Source organism: Panthera tigris, chromosome C1 (genome assembly GCF_018350195.1).
Source record: "Panthera tigris isolate Pti1 chromosome C1, P.tigris_Pti1_mat1.1, whole genome shotgun sequence".
In the NCBI taxonomy this organism is placed as follows: Eukaryota; Metazoa; Chordata; class Mammalia; order Carnivora; family Felidae; genus Panthera; species Panthera tigris.
In genome coordinates, this window is record NC_056667.1 from 126,625,484 (window position 1) to 126,649,643 (window position 24,160).

The 24,160-nt window shown below is 42.7% G+C and overlaps 1 long non-coding RNA gene across 1 annotated transcript in view; it reads left to right on the forward strand.

Moving 5' to 3' along the window:
- Window positions 1-2,474, forward strand: part of LOC122241316 — a 97,322-nt gene extending 94,848 nt beyond the window's left edge. The window contains exon 3 of the long non-coding RNA XR_006221384.1: window positions 2,445-2,474. This is a non-coding gene — a long non-coding RNA (uncharacterized LOC122241316). The remainder of the gene's footprint in view (window positions 1-2,444) is intronic.
- The last annotated feature ends 21,686 nt before the right edge of the window (window positions 2,475-24,160 follow it).

Sequence of the window (24,160 nt, forward strand, 5' to 3'; positions counted from 1 at the left end):
AATTGGGAAAACCTGAGTTGGCCTAGGAGTGAGCTTGCCCAGCTCCATCTCAAATCCATGTCAATTTTCAACACTTTAGTCAAGTGAAAGGGACTTGGGTCAAGGTCTGTCTAAAAGATTGGGCTTTGAGGGAAAGTTAGATAAGTAAGTTTGCTGAAAGGTCTAGTTATATGCCTCTTGGAAAACATGCTAGCCAGACCTCTGCAGGGACCTCATCCCACTTCACATCAGCTCAGCGAGAGGATTTAAAAAAAAAAAATTTTTTTTAATGTTTATTTGAGACAGAGAGAGACAGAGCATGAATGGGGGAGGGTCAGAGAGAGGGAGACACAGAATCCAAAGCAGGCTCCAGGCTCTGAGCTGTCAGCACAGAGCCCGACGCGGGGCTCGAACTCACAGACCGTGAGATCATGACCTGAGCCAAAGTCGGATGCTCAACCAACTGAGCCACCCAGGCACCCCTCAGCGAGAGGATTTTTAACAGTGACTCCTAAAATGGACAATAGATGTAGGGCAGAGTCGGAAAGCATGCTACATTTGGCATTATGTATTCCACAGAAAAACAAAAACTAATTTCTTTGTTCTCACTTTATTTTTTTAAAAAAATTTTTTTTCAATGTTTTTTATTTATTTTTGGGACAGAGAGAGACAGAGCATGAACGGGGGAGGGGCAGAGAGAGAGGGAGACGCAGAATCGGAAACAGGCTCCAGGCTCCGAGCCATCCGCCCAGAGCCTGACGCGGGGCTCGAACTCACGGACCGCGAGATCGTGACCTGGCTGAAGTCGGACGCTTAACCGACTGCGCCACCCAGGCGCCCCCTCTTTGTTCTCACTTTAAAAGATACTTCTTATATAAAAGGTTTCTTTGCAAAGAATCACTTAATAGTTGGTAGTTGATCAAGCAAAACAAATTTGGGCTCTCTTGAGCAAATCCCTAAAGAGATTTCCTTCATTTTCATATCTGTGGATTTTGGAGAGTGGAATCTAATGTGAAATGATCTTTGATAAATTTTTTTCATTGATGTTCTACAGGGCAGAGTTCTTTTATCTTTATTTGCTCCATAATCTTGAGGCACTTGCTCAATAACCACAGTGTGGGCTTCAGTTAAATATGCAATTCCTGCCTCTGCCACTCTTTTTTTAAAAATTGAACTAGTTTGTTTGTGTGCAGTTAATTCTACTTTTTATGTACTTAACCACTGATAACTAGGATCTAGTGCGCATGAGTTTCCCTTTTTTGTTTGTTTGCTTGGGTTCTGTGAGCTTTTCCATCATAAACCAAAATAGCCAATAGCAGATGAATTGATGAATGCTACCACTAACAATAACTGGGCAATGTGAGGACAACCAGTAGAGCAGGGGTTGGCAAATATCTTCTGTAAAGGGTCAGACAGTAAATATTTTAGGCTTTGTGAGTCATTATAGTCTGTGTCATTACTATTTACATCTGCCTTTGTAGTGCCAACTCAGCTGTAGACATATGTAAATGAATGAGCACTGCCATATTTCAATAAAATTTTATTTACAAAAACAGGCACTAGGCCAGATTTAGCCTGTGGCTATACTTTGTTGATCCCTAATCCAGAGCAAGTGATAGAGACAAATAACTTTAGCTATGAAAAATATCATAAGGGCCCACCCTTCGAAACTCTAATTTTGCACTGTATCTTAGCATACAGCATCTGCGACTCCAGTTTTGTTTCTTGAACTTTAGGTTTATCGGGGGAGTGAGGGATTAGAACGACAGTGTTTACAGAGGTGTTTAGTGATGAGAAGCTCTAAGAGGTGCCCTTCCCTCTCCTCTCTCATTTTTAAGGTGAAGCCTCTTCTCTTAGCTGGGCCATGGTAATGGGCTGAAATAGAGAAGGGTCTGGGATGGAAACCAGCCACTTTGTAGAGGATCTGTGTCTCTCAGGGGAGCTGGGGTTTGGTACTTAGGGAGAAAGAAGGGACATACTTCTAGGAGTCTACTCTAGCAGCCCAGAGATGAACAAGAAAAGAGACCAAATTCCCCAAGTCTCTTCGGTGCAAGGTTTGTTGGGGTTTTGGAGAGGTCAATTCCAGAGCACAGCTTCCAGGCACAGAGTCCCAGATTTTGACTGGCAATTTGTATTTCACCGGTAAAGAAGATCCTGTGGCAGTTCTGGTGTGCTCTTTGCAGCTGTTGACAGATGTGAACAATCCATTGCCATGTGGACTCCTTATAATATTTCAGTGTTTGCTGAGGCAATGATTCCACTGTCTGCATGTGATTTCAGAGGGTAGCAAAAGACCTAGAAAGAGGTGAGAAACTAAAGCTCAGGTGTCTTACTTGGAAGGGGGCCAATAAGTACGTTAGTGCATGGAGTGGATGTTGCAGCTGAGACCAAATTCTAAGGTTGATTCTGCCTGGAGTAGATCTGTAATCTTGTTTTTTTGCTCCATCATTTTTTTTTTTTTCCAGGTCTGAGCAAACACAAGCCATCCTTGAGTTCCTGGTTCTGGTAGGTTCCCAAGCGAGCAGCATATGTTGGATGGAGGAGCAGTTCATGCTTGGATGTTTTTAGAGGGCTGACCCAGCACCGGTGTCAGGGCCATCAGTTAGACAGTGGGAGAGGGGAGCAATGAAGTTGGTAATTACACACCACAGCACCGTTGACCTCCAAGAGCAGGTGGCGAGAGCAAGTGAAATTCCAGGCTCTGTCACTCAAGATTCATTTTCGCTCTTGTGTTTAGGCCTGAGGGGATGCTCACTGATCTGGAAGAGATTGTCTACACTGTTTTTTTTTATTTTTTTATTTTTTTTTTATTTTTTAATATATGAAATTTACTGTCAAATTGGTTTCCATACAACACCCAGTGCTCATCCCAAAAGGTGCCCTCCTCAATACCCATCACCCACCCTGCCCTCCCTCCCACCCTACACTGTTTTGTTAATAATAAGGACAATAAGAAAATGATGTATTTAATACAGAAGGATATTTTTCCTTTCCTTAGTTATTTCAAAGTTGCTATTATATTTTTAAAACCGCTGTCTCTTTATTGCTCTCTGTCTCTTATGTACATATATATACATATACATATACATATACATATATATATATGTATATGTATATATATGCAACATTGGGAAGATCAGGATCTGTAGCTGTAGTAAGAGTTCAATATTTACTGCTTCTCTTTTTATTATTCATTATTATTTTAAGTTTATTTATTTATTTTGAGAGAGTGTGAGCAAGGGAGGGGCAGAGAGAGAGAGAGAGAAAGAGAGAGAAAGAGAATCCCAAGCAGGCTCCACACTGTCAGCACAGAGCCTGACATGGGGCTTGAACTCAAGACCATGAGATCATGACCTGAGCTGAAACCAAGAGTCAGACGCTGAACCAACTGAGCCACTCAGGCGCCCCCAATATTCACTGCCTCTATAGAACTGGTCCTTTGGTAAGGCCTTTGCAGCCCTGATATTTCCATTTCTTCACAATTGCCTCCTTTTACAGAGCCACCATTATTCATGTGTCACAGGTGTAGAGAGGAGGGCTGACAAAGTGACACCCAAGCCCGGGCAACAGATTGGGTGAATATCCTTCAGGCTACCCAGTTGTGCTTGCAGTTTTCAACTTCTCTCTGAGCTGTGGTTCCCAGTTCTGTTCCCCCTTGGTCTCCAGCATCTCTCCCTACCAGTGATGCAGCTTCGCTTCTGGCCTTCAGTGGGGTGCGGAGCTGAGTGAACTGTCTTGGATGACTTCCTCAGTCCTGAGCAGCCCACAGTCGAGGTGGGTGTGGACAGCGGGACATAACAGCTTCGGTTTCCCTAGCTCTTGAGCCTCTTAAGATAACAGACCCCAGTGTGCAATTGATGTTCGGGACAGATAGAGGTCTTGGCAGAAGCTGAGATCACTTTCCAATTTCACTGAGATTATGAAAACAACGTTTTTGAACTTGGAATCCTAGCACTCCTGACCCTGAGCATTTTCTTTTTCTTTTGTCACAGACTTCTTTGAAGACCAAGACACCGGTTTCCTTCAACTTGAGAGACAATGTTTCAGGTGATAAGAAAAGACAAACTATCAGAAACCCCAGAGGTGCCAATTACCCACTTTTTTCATGCTAACAACTTGCATTTCTACTCATTGGTTTATACAAGAGTAACCATCTCTTTCTCTTAACATGCTGGAGGTGGGGTGGGGGGTGGTGGTTGTTCCAAAGTAGCCAGATCAGACTTTTTAATGAGCAAGAGTTGGAGGGGGAGAAAAAAAAGGTAAATTGACTTTTTACAGGAAACACAGCATTCCTCAAAAACGATTAAACATTCTGTCATCCAGAATATCCCTATCCTGTTGACCTTATTTACAGATTTCATGAAAAATACATCATCATAACATTGATATATGGACCCTGTAGCATCCAATTTCTTGGAGGCATCTGTACCTGATAAGGATGTTGGTCATGCACTCACGAACGTGGGGGCAATATAAATGAGATGATGCCCCATGGAATATAATACACATAGATGCTTTTCTAAAATACGCTCATATCTGTTGGAAATAAGGCAATTTGGCTCTCCACCTTGGCTCTGAATGAAATAATGTTCTGGGTTGGGGAGGCAGGTAATAAAAGCCACAATTGTGAAGTGTTACTGGCAGTCCTTTCATTGTTACTGCAAGCTGGGCATACATTTGTCTTCATTGTCAAAGTGCTGGTGTTGTTTACAAGTTAAAGACAAGGAAGCCAGGAAAGCTTATTCAGGTCTCTTGGCTGGGAAAACACCGTTTCCTCATCACGAATCCCAAATTACATTTTGAGCTGGAATTAGGCAACACATCGCTTTAAATTTGGTCAGATTTTCCTTGGTGCTTTCCTCATACCTGCCTCTGGAGTTTGGAGGACCTGGAAATAGTTGTGATTAGAGGGTGATGTGAAAACAAACAGAGCCATTTCTGCCCCCACCAGGTTTCAGCTGACTGGATACTGAGAACAGCCTTGGCGTCTAGCCTTTGCCTATTTGCAACACCTTTACCAACTTTCCTCATCCCTCAGGGGAAACAAAAGGTGGATGCAGTAATTTTGGAGGTGGAGTGAGGGTTGTTAAACTCCTTCACTGCAGACAGTGATGCAGGTAGAAAAGCTTTATTCTGCATCCAGGTCTCCATCTATTTACAATCAATCTTGATTATCAGGACAAAGCTCAAAACCAGCAGGCACCTGACTCTCAGAGCAGCTCTCACACCTACTGGATGAAGAACAAGAAGGAACTTGTAATCCTTCCTTGTACTTTGGAGAAAAAGCAGCCCAACCTTCTCAATCGGAGGTATTTATGGGAGGGGGTTTGGCATAGCTGGAAGGGAAATGCACACACACACACACACACACACACACACACACTTCAAAAACAAATCTAAAATGCAAGGGACTTCAGCGATGGGAACAGGGACTGAAATCCCAGCTCAGAGCTTGCAAATCCTCAGTAAGCAAAAAGCAACCCTCTGTGTGCCCCATCCTCATTTATGACCGGTCAACAAAGCAACTGCAGGTGATCTCAACTGCTGATGCTGCTGAGGAGGCCTCTCAGATGGCCGGGCTCCTGCAAACTTATTCACTGCCTCATTAAAGCAATTTCGAAATCAATTCCGGATTTGACAAGCCGTCAGTACATTGTTGCTTCTCGGTGATGGGAGTGACATGTTAACAGCAATTAGACTTTTGCACACGCACGTTGAAGCCTGTTCAGCATATTCTTTATTAGAAGAGCCTAAAAAGCGTTATTATAATCATCTAACCTGGGGTCATGGACACATGCTCTATGATCTCTGCCTCTGTCAGCAGTCCCCTTGGTGAAATTTTGCCTATTGTCCGTAGAGATTAAAAGGAAGTGCTTACCCCAGATGCGATATTGGAAAATCAAAGGTCAGAGCAAAGCTTGTGGTAACCTCCATGTTTTTTAATACAAGTTATAGGAGCAATCAGATTAGCATGAACAGATACTGCTCCTTCTAACAGATGGAGCAGGATTCTTATGCAAACGAGGGAGGACAGGCTTCAGTCGTTTGGTGGCCACATGAGTGGCGATGTTGTTATCTCGACTGTGGTTGGCCAGCACTTGGATAGTGAAGATGGGAAAGCCTTCACTCCAATTCAGCAGAGGCTTATCAGTCCTTTATGTCATGGAAAACTACTCTCTTCTGTAATAAAATCATCCTGTCCTGTTTGGAATGGCGCTCTTTGTAGACAGTTCTCTTGGTCAGCTGAAGTTATCAGCGGGAGCTGTGTTCCTCTGCTTTGGGAGCCCAATGGAACCTACTGAAAACAAACATTGTAACCTGATTTTCCCAAGACTCTACCAGCCAAATGAGATCCAGATAAGTCTCAAAGCTCATCGGACCCTATTTATTTCTGGGGAGTCTCAAGACAGAGTCTGTCACATGCCCACAAACAATTCTCTCCTGGTCTTCTCTTCTGATTTCTGCTTGGATGGCTACCATTTGAGAGTAGTTTTATGCCCAGTATTCAGTGTGAATAACATCCCCTCAGGTAAGTACTTGTATTATAACCACTTTGAAGATGAGAAAACAGGAGAGTAGCAAGGTTCAGCCAGTGGCTCAGTGTCTCATGGGTACAACACCAGATGCAAGCTCAGGCAGTCTGGCTTCCAGTCTCCCACGGTGAGTCATTACTCTACTGGCCTCTTGAGCCAAAGCTGGTGCCCACCCAAGGGGACCACCTCCCCAAACTCCCAATGTTGCAAAATAGTCACTGTTCCAAGTAAATATTTATTGACTGACTGATTTACTGAAAATGAATGAATTCTGATTGACTTCATGATGGCCAAATTCATGCAGTTATATGATATTTCAAATTCCCAGGCTTCCCAAGCACACCCAGTTTGCTTACAACTGACCTATTTAAAATTGCAAACAACTCTCAACTCTTGTAGTCCTTATCCCCTTTCCCCACTTTAAGTGGTGATGCTCATTACCACTGACATATGGTGTATTTTGTTTGCCTATCTCTCCCACTACAATATAAAGGCAAGAATTTTTCAATGTTTTGTTCACTGCTGTTTCAGTGCTAGAACAGTGCCAGCAACAAACTAGGGTCTTGATAATTGTTGAGTAAATGAAAGGGTTATGTATTTCAGGTATAAATAGGGTGGGGAATGTGTCCTATCTTTGGTTGAGAAATACATTCAGAAATATATTCACAGACCCATTGATGAGAAATACAGCACAAAAAGCTGGGAGGAATTTAGCACTCTTCTTACCACCTTTGTCACTTTTAGAGAGTTATTTGCTTTTGGTAACACCAAGCCTTTGGTAACACTAAGTAGAAATAGAACTAAAGGTCCTTAAAAGTCCTTGTCTGGAAGACTTCCCACCCCACATTCTACCCACTTAGTGTGACCAGATCTAGAGATTTCCTTTTCCACATCGCTTATTATTAAAGATCTTCCCAGAAAGTACCCCCCTGATCTGATGTTGCCCCCTGCCCCTTTGGGTTGCTTCCTGGTTGGCTGACTGCAGGGGCTTTAGAGGGTCCCTGTTGTTTTGTTGGATCAGGGGGTTGCTTAGCTTTTGAAGCAGGCCTACTCATTGCTCATTTCCCCCAGGCACTTGTTTTTAAAGCCAAAGCTTCAAAGGCAAGCAACATTTGAAATTCCTCAGCTATTCATTCAGTTGGTAAAACTAGATGCACACCCTTAAGAAGCCATTTGTTACTTTCATCAGGTTCAGCAGATAATCAGGAAGCCACCATTTGGAGGATGAGCTGACAGTTTATCATTAGAATCAGTAGGTCTGCAGAGGGTGTGCTTGGGGTTAATACTTTAATGTTAAGCTTTCCAAAGAGAGGTTTTAGGAAAATTGAGTGTGGAAATTTGCACATGTGTGTGCATATTTGATGATGATGATGATGATGATGATGGTGGTGGTGGTGGTGATGGTGATGATTTTGGATGGTGGGTAGGCAAAAGGCTGAGAAGAAATCATAGCATTTCCATCAAGAAGTTTTCAAAGTGTGGTCCAGGCATCTCTGGGGGTCCAGAAAACTTTTTAACCTTTTTAGGGGTTCTGTAAAGTCAAAACTATTTTCATAATAACACTAAGATGTTATTTGCCCTTTTCACTGTCATTCCCTCATCAGTGTACTGAGAAGGTTCCAGAAGCTACCTGTCGTGTGATATGGCAATAGAATGAATGCAAACGCTAGTATCAGAAACTAGCTGTCCCCTATTAAGCCAAACACTAAAGAGATTTGCAAAAAACCATAAAATAATGGTTTAGTTATAAAAATATAGCTACCTTCCACAAGGTAGCTCTTCCCCTTTAGTTATAAAAATATAACTTCTCCCTTTAGTTATAAAAATATAGCTACCTTCCATAAATTATATTTTTATGTTAACATGTAATAGGCTTATTATTTTTAAATGATTTAATAAATTTAAACAAATTCTCAGTTTTAATTTTTAACACAGTAAAGACTGGAATGAATGTATATATACATATATATATATACATATACATATATATATACACACATATATACATACACATATATATATATACACACATATATACATACACATATATATGTGTGTGTATGTATATATATATGTAATATATTGTATATATATATATATTCCACTATATAAAAACACTTTCAGATCCTCAAAATTTTTAAAAGAGTAAAGAGGTTGAGACCAAAAAGTTTGAGAACCACAGTAATAGGGCAGTCAAAACTTGGTCTGAATAAAGCCGCAGAGAATTATACATTTCAGAACAAGAAGGATCCTTGAAGGATGATCTGGTCCAGTCCCCTTGCTTGCTCAGGCAGGCTAGTATTACTCTTTTTTACATATGGGATTACTGAGACCCAGAAGGTTCACAGGCTTCTCACAAACTCCACAGCTGTTGAGTGCAGAATTAGGGAAAAGAATGAGGCTGTGGCAAGACTGGGACACAGGTTTTATTCCTTTTTCTGCAGACAACTCTACCCACTACCCCACTCTGCCAGAAACATGAATGGTCCTTATTAAGAAAACATAAACAACAAACATACCAATTTATCTTCTTCTTTTCTCTTTTTCTTTGGCTGTTAAATTTATCTTTGGTAATTTTTCTGGTGGTGGATCTGAATGTGCTAAATAGAACCATTTATTTGCTTAGCTTATTGGGTTTAAAGGCCGTGGTTCTGAAGTTGGTGATGTTGGCCATGCTGGCTGCAGTCCTCACAGGGGTCAGCTTGTGAGGGATCCATCTCCATGCTCACGAGGCTGTTGGCAAGCCTCAGGTTCTGGCTGGCCGTTCACTAGAGACTTTAGTCCCTTGCCACATGGATCACTCCACAGGGCAGCTCACAACATGGCAGCTGGTTTCCCTCAGAGTGAGAGTGAGAGGGGCTACCCAAGATGGAACCCATAGTCTTCTTGTCTCCCAATCTCGGGAATGACACCTCAGCACTTTTGCTATATTCTTATTTTTAGACGTGAGTCACTAGGTCCAGTCCACATTCAAGGGGAGGGGATTATGCATAGGTATGAATACCAGGAGGCAAGGGTCATTGGGAGCCATCTTAAAGGTTGACTACTACAACCTCTAACCTAACATTTGATCCTCTCACTCATCCAGTGACCTCATCACACAGTGCCTCTTAAGTGTAAATAACCTGTGCTCACTATCTATGGGAAGTCTGATACAAAGGTTAAAAACATGAACTCTGTAGCCTATCTTCCTGGATTTGACCTCATCTCTACTGTTTTGATAGCTGCTGACCTCAGGCAAGTAACGCTGTGTCTCAGTTTCCCACCCATAAGATGGGGCTGATAACGTTGCTCCGTCATGGGACCTGGTGTGAAAATTGAGTTAATACATATTACAGAGCTGTTAAAACTGTGGCTGGCATGGAGTAAGCATCAAATAGGTACTTACGGTTATAGGTTTCCCCCGCTATCTGAAAGCAGATATTAGGCTTTTCTGATATCTTAGGGCACATCTTGCTAACCAACGCCCGGAATAAATTGAGCTAAAGCATAGATGCTCACAGGCACAGTTCAAAGCTATGGTGGCTTGATACTGCGTGAAGCTCCCAGAGAAGGAGGCTGGTGGCATGAGTCTCACTGCTTGAGGTGTACACTGCCTCTATCATGGCTCACGGGAAAACCAGTGCTGAACACTGGTTTGCTTTTCACCTTTTTTCATAAAAGAAAAAATAATTTTGGATTCCTTTTGGTTAGCACAAACAAATACTAATGTAGGGCTTTCATGAAAGTGAAGTGGCATAACGTGAAGGTTTGAAAAGTACGGATAGGGGCACCTGGGTGGCTCAGTCGGTTAAGCTTCCGACTTCAGCTCAGGTCAAGATCTCGTGGTCCGTGAGTCCTTGAGTTCGAGCCCCACGTCGCGCTCTCGGCTGATGGCTCAGAGCCTGGAGCCTGCTTCCATTCTGTGTCTCCCTCTCTCTCTGCCCCTCCCCCGTTCATGCTCTGTCTCTCGCTGTCTCAAAAATAAATAAACGTTAAAAAAAAAAAAAAAAAGAAAAGTACGGATACCTGTATCACTATTATGCACCAGGAACGTTATACAACTTACTTATTGCCAGCAATATCCCCATGAGGTAGGTATTTTCACACCATCTGACTAATGAAAAACTAATGCTTAGAGAGTTTAAGCATCTTGCCCAACCAAGGTATATCATCACTGGAAAATAATGGGACCGGGATTCTTTATTGGGGTTGTATAATCCTAGTTCTGGCCTTCTACTCTTTTACTTTGGGGAATACACCATGGAAAGAAAATGGTCAGGGAGAGTAAACTAAGAATACACTTAATCTGGGGAACCTGGATGGCTCAGTTGGTTAAATGTCCAACTCTTTATTTCGGCTCAGGTCATGATCTCACAGTTTGTGGCATTGAGCCCATGTTGGGCTCTGCACTGACAGTGCAGAGCCTGCTTGGGATTCTCTCTCTTTCTCTCTCTCTCTCTCTCTCTCTCTCTCTGTCTCTCTTTCTCTCCCCCTTCCCTGCTTGTGCGCTGTGTCTCTCTGTTTGAAAAAAAAAAAAAAAAACATTAAAGAAAAGAATATACTTAATGTGCTGCTGATGTAATTATGAATTAAAAGGAAGACACTTTTTGATCATGCCTATGTACACCATTGAGTATTTTCTAGGACTAAATTAAACTTTGAGAATAATGACTGGCAGCCAGACAGACTCAAAAATAACCAAGTACTTAAGCTATAATTGCTTACCATGTGATTTTCCCATCCTTTCTATGGTACTTACCTTGCAATTAAATGATCAATAGTTATCCTGTAAGTAGCAAGTATGCCCATGAAATTTGTGACCTGGAAAATCAGCCATTATAAGAGTGGAAGTGTTAAATGGTCTGGAAATGATCAGTGAGAAGGTAAGGATGCCTCCTCCTTTTGACATATCTACTGAGGCACTAAATTCAGAGATACCCAAACAAGTTCCCAGGCTTTGAGTTGACAGCATCTGCAGCCCCTTCCACACAGGAGCTGGAGCTGCCTATGGTGGTGTCTCCGTCCAGGCTGGAGCGTCTCCTTGTACATCTAGGTGGGGTGGTGCGGCTCTCTAGACCTAGTCAATAAACCCTCCATCATCAGTTTTCAGGCCAGTGCATGACTAAGCATGGCCAAGTGTGGCCCGGTGGCCTGCTGTGTTGGTTGCTCTTAGCAGACCTGGGTGTGTTTCCTGTGACTTCCTTGTGGAGAGAAACTTCAGGGAAGGCAAATGTCTGTTGATGGGCCATGGGAGATTGGGGGAGCACTCACTCCTTCCAAGTTCGGTGCAGGCAGACCATAGTGGGGTGAAGGCAGCACTGCTGGTCTGTGTATCCTCTCCAGAAAGAGATAGTTCCTGAATTACTCATTCAGGAGTAAGGAAGAAGGGCAAGACCAGTTATTTTCCCTGAAGAACTTACGTCTTTACTGGGCATTCGTGATGGATTCACATGAGCCAATAAAGTGTGTTGCAGGGCAGTGGGAATATCAGAATAACTGAGACTATCAGAGACTCTGGAACATTCGGGAAAGGTCTAGTGGGAAGGGTAGAGTTTGAGCCAGGCCTGCAAAGCTTTAACTAGGCAAAAAGGAAGGAAAAACCCAAGCTCTTTGTCTTCCTACGATATGGCCATGATCTTCTTTTTCAAGCCTTGGATCCAGGAAAGCAGCTTAGTGTAGAAAAAGGCTTTGGAATTGGGCAGGCTTGACTCAGAGTTCTGGATCTCCAATCACTAGCTGTTGGGACCTAAAGCAAGTCACTTTATTTCTTTGAAGTTCTTTTCTCCCACCTACAAAACAGGAATAATAAAGCCTACTGAGAGTAATGCTAAAGACATATGTACTTATGAAAACATATGTGCTTGACATAATAGGTGCTCAAGTAACATTAGTTCCCTTCCTTTTCACTTCAGGGACTCTCCTGGACCCTGTTAGGCCTGCATGCCCAGCCAAGCAAATTCCTATCTCCACATCATCTTATACCAGTCTTAGTGTCTTGAAACCCTCCATCAAAGCTGTCATCAAATGCCACCTCCTCCCTGACCTTCCTCAGCCCTTCAGCCATAAGAGATCTTTCTTCAAATTCTCCTAGTCACTCTGCCAGACATTCATCTGAGTCTCACTGGGTTTTTTCTACTAGATTACATGAGTATACTCCCATCTCTTTTGCCAGGGAATAAGCTCCTTGGGAGCATTGATCAGATCAGGTTTATCTTTCTAGAGGCACAGCAAGAGCAAAGACCACAGGGGTGGGCATGGCCGTGCTGTGTTCAGGGGCACAACATCAGCATGGCTAAGAGGGATGGTTTGGGTCAGGGCAGTGAAAACCTGGAAGCTCAGGAGCTTCAAGGTATTTGTCCCAATTCTGCTTCCCTGCTTGAGCACGGCACCCTTTCCACAGCCTTTGAGGTTGACTTGATATAAATCTGAGTCTGGTTCACTTTAATGTACTTAACACACAAACTGGAAACTGTCTTTCCCACAGAGCTAGTTATATCAGTTCTCTGGAGGAGAGGTGACTATATCTGGGTCACAGTTTTAATTGGGACAGTCAGCTCTAACGGACATGCTCTAAAAGACGGGTTGGGTGTGCCCATCTCTGCCAATTAGGAAGCTGGCTGGGGTTGCCCCAGTGGATGTGTAGTATTTGTTAAACCTCCCGTATAGTTCACATTGTAGGCCATTCTGTCCTCACTTGTTCACAGAATTAAAACTCAAGAGAGAGGAATGTAGCTGCCTGACCCTCCACCAAAGAGTCTCTCCTCTCCAAAGCCAGGATGCTTTGAGGGAAAAATTCTAAAGTAGATCTGATACCTCTTAAATTAGAACTAAAGAAAAACCAATTCCAGGTGATGGGGTATGGAGAACACATTTGAGTTGAGTGTCACATTAGCCAGATGGAAAGCGCCTGGCTATTTAAAATTTCTCTGATTTTTTCACAGGTTTAGTGCATTTTCAGAAGGGTCTGTAGTGATTATATTCATAATTCCAAAGGTCACACAACTAGTTGTTACCAGAGCTGAGCCTAGTGATGCTATCTTCTATTTACTTTGTGCTTTTTACACTTTTAAAGTCCTTTTGCATACTTTTGTATCTCAAAACCAGTTGTACGGGGATTACTGTCCCCATTTTCAAGATGAGGCAGTTGAGGTTCAGAGTCAGAGTCAGCTGAATGGTAAAAGTTCTAGTGAAGAGCTGCTTTCTCTGTTCATCTCTCCTTGTCCCCTCCTGTCTCGACAGAGAGTTTGTAATTAGCACTGGAACCAAGGGTGGGTGTCTGCAGAGACGGTGTGCTGGGGTTCTGTGTATGTGACAGAAGGAGAACCCTCAAGGACATGACCACCTCGGGAGACTGCGGGAGCGTCATTTATCCACCACTGAACCTTGGAAATCCCCAGGCTGTGGAGCCCGGGACCGCTGTGCCTTCCCCAAGAAGTTCAATGGCAACACTGCTGGCATGCTATGTAAACCTCAGGCACACATTTTCAGACAACCGTTAGCAGGCCACAGAAGTTCCCCAAGACACTTGGTAAACCTTCGTCAAATCTGTTCTGACTTTGTGTGGGCGGCTGGGTTTCATCAAGAGGGTGCCGAAAGCAGCAACCCCAGTAGATCTGAATCTGGACAGAGCAGGGCCTCCGCTCTTGCCTTCCTGCCTCCCGTGCTCTATAATCCCCCTTTCTGAAATGCAAACCCTGACCCAATGCTCACATATTACACATGCTCTTTTAGGTGCAAGCTTTGCTGGAATGAGATATTATGAGATCGTTTCTCTAAATTTATTCTCAGACTCTGCAGAATTATCTGTGAGGAAATCGGCTGTGGGCTCTGTTGGTTCTTAAAACACACTTAAGAGACGCTATCCACTTGGCGTTGCCCCTGGGTTCAGTCACTTTTCCTAGTGATTTCTGCAGTTAGTACTGAAAGGCAGACAGATTGTAGTTTTAAAAACTTGATGGTGAAGTTTGGAAAAAAAAATCTTTACTTGTCTTCAATTTTCATTTGTCGAGTCCCACCTTTCCCAAAAAGTTACTAGACTTTGCTGGTTTCATCACAGCAAACAACAAACAAACAAACAAACAAAAAACAAAAAACAACCACAAGAAGCTGCTTTTGTCCACAGAGTAAGTTGCTGGTAGCTAGGGTCAGGGCAGCCCGCACCATGAGTTTCAGAGACAAGCCAGATGGCTTCATAAACAGATTCCCTGGGTGGCTGGAGCAGAGGTGAGGACAGACGATGAAGATGGGGGTGTAGGAGTGAAGCTGGAAATCTTTCGTAAAGACAGGAATGGGAAACAGGGAAGCAAAACATCTGTGTTGGTGTTTAAGAAAGGCTAAGTAACGGGGCTGCTGGTATCAGACTGTTAGTATCTGTAGGGGACCTCAAAAGACACGTGTCTAAAGTTCCCATAAACCTCAGATAGATAAATCCTCTGGTCTCTCTTCCCAACTTTCAAAAACAGTGTGTATTACTCAAGAAAAACCACAAAGCTTTGAGCTGGTACTGGTTAGCCCAATATAAGGTCAGATTTTGCATAGGAGATTCAGAGACAGGAAATACACTGGCGTAAAAGCAGTCAAGAGGGCACTGAAATAATACCACCATTTCCACAGTCTTCACACCAAGACATGCTGTCATCTGTGTCATCTGTGGGCTTTTTTTTTTTTTTTTTTCTGATGGTTTGTTTGCAAAATGACTACAGCACATTAGTATTGCCAGGGAGCCTCTGTTGTGAATTTCTGCAGGATGGAAGGAGGGGCAATTTTGCCATGCAACCTGGAATCTATTCTCAGGAGGGAGGTGGAGGAAGGAGATGCTGGTCTGACCAATGAGTCTGTGTAATGACTCCCACACTTAAACAGAATAGAACATTGGGATCTTCTCTCATCAAGAGTGGTGTCAAAGTTGCCCCAAAGAAAACACCGCCATCTCTGCACATACTTACCAAACAGGTCTTTGGGACAGTGTCTTCACTGTGTGCCTTTAAAAACTGTATGCCTTTAGAGCATCATTCATCTCTGACAATTCTGCCAGGTTGGCCTGTTAAATTTTCAACTATTGAATTTTCATAATCCTTTTGTAAATGAATATGCTCCCAGCTGGCTATTACTCCTGAGAAAACTAGGAAGTGATCTGAAAAAGATGATAATTTATGATAATATAAAGCAAGACCAATTGTTCCTTTTGGATTAAACAGTTCAGAGTTGAACTGAAGTCCAGGGACTTGAATTTCTAATCAGTATTATCCAATGTTAAAACTTTCTGGGCCAGTTTGGCCATCGGTAAAATTACTATTTAATAGATAATCAAGTGTATTTCCTGAGAAGGGTTAATCTAAATATATTAGCTGACCATGTCTTACAAGATTATTAATTAAACTTTTAAATTATAATACTCTCTATTAATAGGTATGTTCTGATTTTAGGTTGAAGAGTCAGATATTTCCACATTAATTCAACATATCTACAAATTAGATTTAATGCCAATATCACAGGAATGGTAACATCAAGGTGATGTTTATAAACAAGGCTTATTTAAGAATTTTGTGGACTAAACTACTACTCCCAGAGATCCCCAGTCTATACATATCGAATCATACACATTACAAGGCACCCACATTTCACATTAAATACACACATATACATGCAATTGTATGGATTTTTTATAAACCAGATTTAAAAATCATGTAGTTACTTATAACTTATTTATTTGTAATTGGCTATAGTTTCATGGCTATGATTGATGTATACTTAGAAATTCTTTTGAAGTGAGAAAAATCTGACTTATAAATTTTTTCAAATGTAATTACATTTTTATAAATATTGAATTTAACAGTTAGTGACATCACCATGTTTTTTATATTTGTAGGTATTAAAGCATTTATTTAGATTTTGTGATTTCATTTTTTTTTTTTTTTGTATTTTGAAACCAATACATTTTTTGCCCTCTAGTTTCTAACATTTCTATAGCTTCTTGAGAAGCTATAGTGCCTGATATTTATAGTGGCCCTGTTTATAAAATCATTTATAAAGTCATAAAATATCTCAGAAATTCATAAGACATTGAGCAAGCATCATTGTACCATTGTCACATTTTGTGTCTTGTGCTCAGCAGCTGGATTACATGGGTCCAGGAATCCAGAGGGATAAGTCGGGTTGGCCCCTCATACTAACAATCCTAGTCCTAGGACCTAGTCCTAGATCACCTGGTCCTAGTGATCTATTTGTGGAGTTCAGATTTAACATCTGCTGGGGTACAAGTCCTGGCTTTGGTGAGAGGGGCTAGAGAACTACCAGCACAGGATCAAGTATAGTTTCTGCTAAAGCACTCTAGGCTCCTTTTGCTGATGGACCATATTTGCAGGAATGACTGACTCTGATTGTCATTAAGAACTAGGATTGCTGCTACACAGTAGGGACAGGAAGCAGTATGTTGTGAATGAAGGGGATTTGCTGGGGTGTCTCTAACAGCTTCCAAAGCCTGGTGTTAACTGTAAATGAGCAAGTGCAACAGCTGCAGTCCAAGAGCAGTAAAGCAACTGGGATGGGTAGTTGAGGAGAGAATGGAAGGCTCAAGAACATGGAAATGTTAAAGTAGATTTGTTGTATAAAACCAGAGGACCCACCACTAGGCTGAATTCTCCTCAAGGGCTTTACAGAGCACACCCTTCACAAAAACACTATGGAGAACACTAGTGAGGGAGGCACCAGCTTCATTTTCACAGACCTTGTAAATGCCAGGGCCTTGGCACTGTTTCTATGGTGCCTAGTGGATAAACGGCCTTGTTTACAAAATTGTCTGAGGGGCATGCAGGTGGCTCAGTTGGTTAAGCATCCGACTCTTGGTTTTGGCTCAGGTCATGATCCCACGGTTCATGAGTTCAAGCCGTGCATCAGGCTCCATGCTGACAGTGCAGTGCCTGCTTGGGATTCTCTCTCTCGCTCACTCTCTCTCTCCTCGTGCCCTGCTTGTATGCTCTCCTTCTTTCAAAATAAATAAATAAACTTGAAAAAATTCTCTGAGAGCTTCTTTTAGGAAGATCAATAGAGACCATCTGTTGTGCTTCTTAGGCTGATACTCTTAGAGAAAGAGTTCTCAGTATCATGGAATTTACACAATAAAAAACATAAAAAGTACCATAAGGATGGTAAATCCAGATTCACGGCACATGAGATCATGAGTCTGATTTCAGTAGAATTCTTTCTTACCCAGCCTTATAGTCAACTTTCAAGATCCGCTCTCATCTGATGCCTTAGTCCCTTCCAGCACATATAACCAAGTCTTGCAATACTTTGGTTATATATGCTGTTTCCTCCCATAGCAGGACTGCATGTTCTCACTTGGATTGTGTTACAACCTGAATCCAGGTTTTAGTCTGAAGGCAGTGACGGGAAGCAAGGTGGTCTTGAGGAGGACAACCTACAAGGCACTTACCCCTGGTGAGGCCCTTTTGCTGTTTGTAGGTGAAGAGAGGCTGGTTTCATCTAGCAAGGGAGAGGGAGCTTTGTGGTAGTCTGAAGATTAAGAAGATTCTGAGCGTTCCATTTTGGCAACTCACCTACCCGAGTGTTCCCGTCCTGAGTTTTTCTATCCCACAATTTCTATATTAGGATTTTGACTTTGTCTGAGAGACCTGTTGAAGCTGTGTATTCAGTCTTCTTTGTAGCTCTGCTGCTCTTATTATTAAATTCTGGGCATGATTTTCAGCACAGCCTGCCCTCTGGCTGCAGGAAATAAGCCATATCTGCTAGCTCAAACACTGCAAAGGAGGCATTTCTTCACAGGATGTCCCAAAGTTGATAGTTGACTGACTAGAATGTCTCTTTTTCTTTTTCTCAAAGTATCTAAAGCCATTGACAAGATCTGTATAGCTCCATAATTCTTAAAATTACTATTGCCCCTACCATTCAAAGGTCACCACTACCACATAAGCCAATGCTTCACCTTCTACCCATGTTTCATCCAAATTGGCCACCAGTGAGAGTGTTGGTAATTATGATGGTACAGCACACCAGGACTTACTTCATTACTATCAGCAGTGGAATCTTTCTGACCCATGAATCAAAATTCCAAACCCCATAATAAGGGTCTTCTTTCTAGGGCCACTTCTGGTGTCCATTGTCTTAACCTGGATTTTCACCAAAAGTGTGACTCTGAGACAAGAGCTTACATCCAGATTATTTTATTTTATTTTTTTAACTTTCTAAATGTTTATTTATTCTTTGAGAGAGAGAGAGAGAGAGAGAGAGAGAGAGCATGAGTAGGGGAGGGGCAGAGAGAGGAAGACACAGAATCAGAAGCAAGCTCCAGGCTCTGAGTTGTCAGCACAGAGCCTGATGCAGGGCTTGAACTCACGAACTGCAAGATTATGACGTGAGCTGAAGTCGGATGCTTAACTGACTGAGCCACCCAGGTGCCCCCAGATTATTTTAGGAAGTGACCCCAAGGTACTAGGAAGAGTGTGATAGCCAAAGAGGGAAAGTGAATTTGAGACAGCATTGTTAAGTTAATGAGTTGGTCATTCCTCTGGGAGACTGGCACTTGATTCCAATGGGGGTCCTTCTGAGGGGTTGTGTAGCATGTGCCTCAGGAATGTCTGCTTAGGAGACACAAGACAGGAGTATTTATTCAATGTATCCACTATCTCCTTTTCTCCATTAGTCAAGGTTTAGCTTATGGGGTGTTAACTCCTTACACTTCCAGGCTTATGCACCTGTTAGAAATGCATGGTGTCCCACATGGCAATGCAGAGAAGTTCTGGGGCAGCTGAGTCAGGGTATTATCAGGCTATTCCTGCCCATACTGGTGTCTTGTCATTGGCTAAGATGTAAAGGTGAGCCAGGAGGACATGAGGCAGAGCACACATCATGTCCCCTCAGGACCCATCCAAGACCTCATCTGTTAAGCTGAGACCAGAATAGAATGTAGAAAATGTATCTCATGGAGTGTGTGCTGTTCTCTCTCTCTCTTTTTAAATGTATGTGTAGAAAAAGGCCACATTTTGTTTTCTTTCTTTTTGTGGTTTTTTAAACAATTAAACCATGGAGATAATAAAATACTCATATAAGAAAGTCATTTGTATATTTCAAAGGAAAAGAATAGTAAAGAAATGAAAGGAAAACAAAGGAAAGGCCAGTTGCCCAAAGGACTTAGAAGTAAAATCTGACCTTGAATGACTTGTATTGAAGATACTCTACCCTTCTATTCAGTGGGAGCTCTTCCTCATTGTGCAGGTCCCAGTTCCTCTCTCCTCTGTGTTTTCCCCAGCTCCTTCCACTTTCCCTGACTCTGCAGGTCCTGACTCTCCCCCCAGGGTCATTCACTCTCTCACTTGTGCTTCCAAAGCTTTTGACACAAACTTCTGTTCCAGCATCTGCCACATTGCACAGCAACTTTGACCTTCCAATAGACTGGGGCCTTCTATCATTTTTTTCCCTTGATGCCTTTTCTAGCACCTCCTATGAACTCAATTTCTGAATTTCCGTCATTGTATCATTTAGCAGATGAGCTTTCAGGGTCTGCTATGTGCTGGACACAGTGGAAGAGACCCCATGTTGTAAGACCCAGGTCCTGCCCTCCAGTGGGTAGGTCAGGAGTTGGCTGATTAAAAGTCCAACCCCACTATAAAGCCTGAAATCCTAATTTCAGCTGTTAGACTGATGGTCCTGAGGGGAATAAACTCTCGAGGTGAGCCAGGGAGATAATGATTCCAGCAGAAGTGAAGACACTTCTTCACTTCTGGAGCTAGGAGCTTGGTAACATTCCCATAGGGGTCTGAACACACATGTCCCACCTCATGCAGGAATGTGTTGGGAAGGTCCCAGAGCAATGCCCTTGCCTGAGTAAAAGTGAGCCTGGGAGGGGAAAGACAGGGATGCAGAGTATGGACCAAATCAGATTGCTACAACCTGTCCAGTTGTATTCAGAAATGAGGAATTGTTGGTGTCTTCCTTAGAACAATCGTTCCTCAGAATGAGAAACAATTTAAACACGATCTGCACTGCCTGGTTCAACCCAAGTTCCTTCCCCAAACCTCTACTTGATCCACACCTGTTGGCCTTCTATCCAGGTCAGGCTTCTCTCCCAGAAGCAAAGTCATCTGGTGCCATTAGGACTTTTCTCTTTTAAGCGGCGGCACTAATCAGGACTTCTAGGCTGGGCTGGCCCTCAAATCAGACTGCAAGCCTTCAGAAAGAAATACCCTGGAGGAAAGGATGATTCAAAGATGCTGCTCGCACTCTGAGTATCAGCTCAGTTTCAGTTCTAGGTCAAGAGTTCAAACAGCCCAGACAAACGATTCCCTGCTCCTTCAAAGTCACATCCCTTTGTGCCAGTCTGAGGTTTCTGGTCAGGTATTTGTGAAAGCTTGTCTAGACCTCACTTTACATATGGTGGTGTGTTCTGTTCACCTGGAAAAATTTCATGAATTATTTTGTAAGCATCCAGATGGTCCAACTTGTCTGTGGGGAGAGAAGTGGCTGTCTGATTTGTCACTTCTATTCTTTTCTTAAATTGAGGCAAGTTTAGATAACACAAAATTAACCATTTTAAGGTATACTATTCAGTGACCTTTTGTACTGTCACAATATTATATAACTACCCCCTATATCTAGGTTCGAAACATTTTTATCACCACAAAAGGAAATCCCATATCCACGAAGCAGCCCCTTCTCCCTCCCTCGCATAGGTGCTGGCAACCACCACTCTACTTTCTGTCTTTCTGGATTTATCTATTTGGATATGTCATCAAAATGTCATCATACAGATGGAAACTTGTGTGTCTGGTTTCTTTCTTTCAGCACATTTTCAAGGTCCATCCATGTTGTGGCATGTATCAGAGCTTTTTTTCCTTTTTATGGCTGAGTCCATTGTATGTTTATACCACATTTTATTTACTCATCCTTCACTTCTATTTTTTTGCCACGTCTTAAGATCCTGGACGTTGGGGAGTCTGAAACTGGGTGACTGGGGCTATTCTTTGTTCTTCAAAAGGAGTAGCAAGTCGCAAAGGAAATGAAGACAGCCCAAGGTGTAATTCTCTACAGTCGACACCTTCAGATGAAACACACATTTAGCTGGTCACAAATGTTTCCTTCTTCTGACTTTGTTGTCAAAGAAATGTAGGAAGGATTGTTGCTGTATTTTATTTTTTTCTTGTTCAAGATAAAGTACCAAGTTTGAATTCCCTAAAGTAGGGCTGCCTTTATCCAATTAGATAGCTTCTTAATGCTCTTAAAGTGGACTTTTTCAGCACGATAGAAACAGTTCTTCAAATCTCTCAATATAAATACAACAGGGCTCAGACAGTGAGATGGGACAGATACCTGCCTAGGGTAGGGTTTGGTGTCTGGATCTGGCTTGTCTCCCACTCTTGGGGGCCTAGCCTCCACATTATCTCTAGCCCACCGTTTGTACCAATAGGACCAAAGACCAATGAAGACCAAGAGAGCTGCTCTTTCTGTGACGCATTTCCTCACCCTGCCACAAATTGCAACAGGGGAGATGAGATAAAGAAGAGGAACCTCAACAGAAAGGACTAAGTTGGGGATGGATGTAAACAGCAAGTTGGCCACACAGTGACAAGAAGGCAGCTCATGTAGTTAGGGGTGGCTGGGAGGACGGCAAAGCATCCTGGGGGGGGGGGAGGGGGGAAGGTTGCTGTGTGACCCTGGGAGGCCATTGGAGCTGAGGGATCAGCCAGGTGGAGTGTCCCCTTGACTTTATCCCCAGAGGATGGACTCCTGGATATCAAGGCAGAATTTTTACTGGCAGATGTTTCTAGAAGAATCTTCCCCAGAGTCCATTTACCTGAATGAAGTACTTACAGTGAAGCTGGAGTCTGAACCTGTTATTAAGTGTGATTAGTAGGAACAGCAGCATTTGGGGTTATTTGTGTTACAGCTTAATCAGCATCACTTTCTCCATTTTAAATATCACTCTGGGTTTAATGTGCTGATGCCACTCCTAACTTTGAGCTTGGGGTCTTAGCCCTTTCCTGGGACAGATGTGAAGCCCTCCAGCATTGCTTTATCTGTACCCCCCCCCCCCAACAATGCCTTGTGCCTGGAAAAAAGAGAAGCAAAAGGCTGGAATGTGAGTTTTAAGTTAGTTCTTGCCTTGGGCAAGTCATTTACCACCTAAATACTGTGATTTCTGAAATGAAGGGAGCTGAAGAGTGTTTCCCAAGGTATACTCTGTGTATACCAACTTCTGTAAGTCACTGGCTGATAGAGGATTCAAAGATTCAAAGGAGGCTTTGATTCCCCCACATTTCTAGCCTGCCCTCAGGAAGTCCTTGGGCAAAGAAATGCAGATAAGTGAAGGCTCTGAAGTGGTAATAAGGCCTGAGGGTTTAGGTGCTGTACTGGTGGTGTAAATTTCCCTGGTGTTATGTATTTAGGATGTTGTCAGTTTTTATATCAAAAGTAATGGTCCGATTGAACCGAAGTTTAATTTATTATTGTTGCTGATGTTATTTGATATTTAGTGTTATTTCCATACCATGTGTCCTGAAGTGGAATTATCTGGCCAAAGAATACTTTAAAACTTGTAATGGTTAGGGCACTGGTTAAGCTGTTGAAAGATAAGCCTGAAATACAGCGATATTCCAAAAATACAGTGACTTAACAAAGAAGGAAGTTTACTTCTCTTACATACAAGAGACCAGAGGTAAGGGGTCCAGGGTTCAGGGTCCAAGGGGGTAACCCTGCCATGTCCTCACCAACTTCCACTGCTGGGCCTGGATGGCTGCTGTGGCTGTACTCATGAACCAGCCCACAAAGGGAGGAAAATGTCAAGAGGGTACATGTGCCTTCTTTAGTAGGGCATGACCCAGAAATGCCACACATTCTTCTACTCACATCTCACTGGTAGAACTTAGTCACATGCCTACATATTAAGCTGCAAGACTGTAAAATGTAGTCTGTGGCTTGGCTATGTGTCTAATTAAAATTCAGGGGTTTGTTTTAAAGACGGAGAGAATGATTGTTGGTGGGCAGCCATAGTCTCTGCCAGAGGACTCATGCCAAATTATTTTCCAAAATGATTTGTGCTAAAGTTCAGTTTCACCAAAATTGCAAAGGCATGCCAGTTTAGGAAGTGTTTACTAAGGATCTTTTTTTGTTGCAAAACATCCAGAAACCATGGGGATATTGATGGAGAAGATGCAGGAGACCATTTTTGCACACAGAAAACAGCTAGAGACAGGGATTGATTTAAGTGCTGAACCATTTGGTTCAGACCCTGCCTTTCATGGAAAGGATTAGTGGAAGTTGGAGCATGCAAGGGTTCCCCTGCAGGAGGCAAATTTGGGTGGGGTTTGCAGGAAGGATGATTTTGCTTATCAGCTCTTGATTGTTTCGGCTTATAGGGCCAGGGGTCACTAAACTTAGTCCTCACTCAACCTTCAATGCCTAGTAAACCACTCCAATGTTTTATTAAATCTTTCCACTGCCACCAAGTAGCAAAATGGTAGGGTTTTGAAATGTATTTCATTTTCCTGGTCTTCGATGGTGTATTGAGTGGAGTAAAGGAATCACAGGGAAAGAGAACTCAGGGATGCCAGGAGGTGAAGCCTGTTTATAGATTCAGGGAAGGCAGGTCTTCCAGCTGCTGAGGGTGTGTGGTTCCACCAGGCCACACGGCACCCTCTGTGGACAGGGAGCTC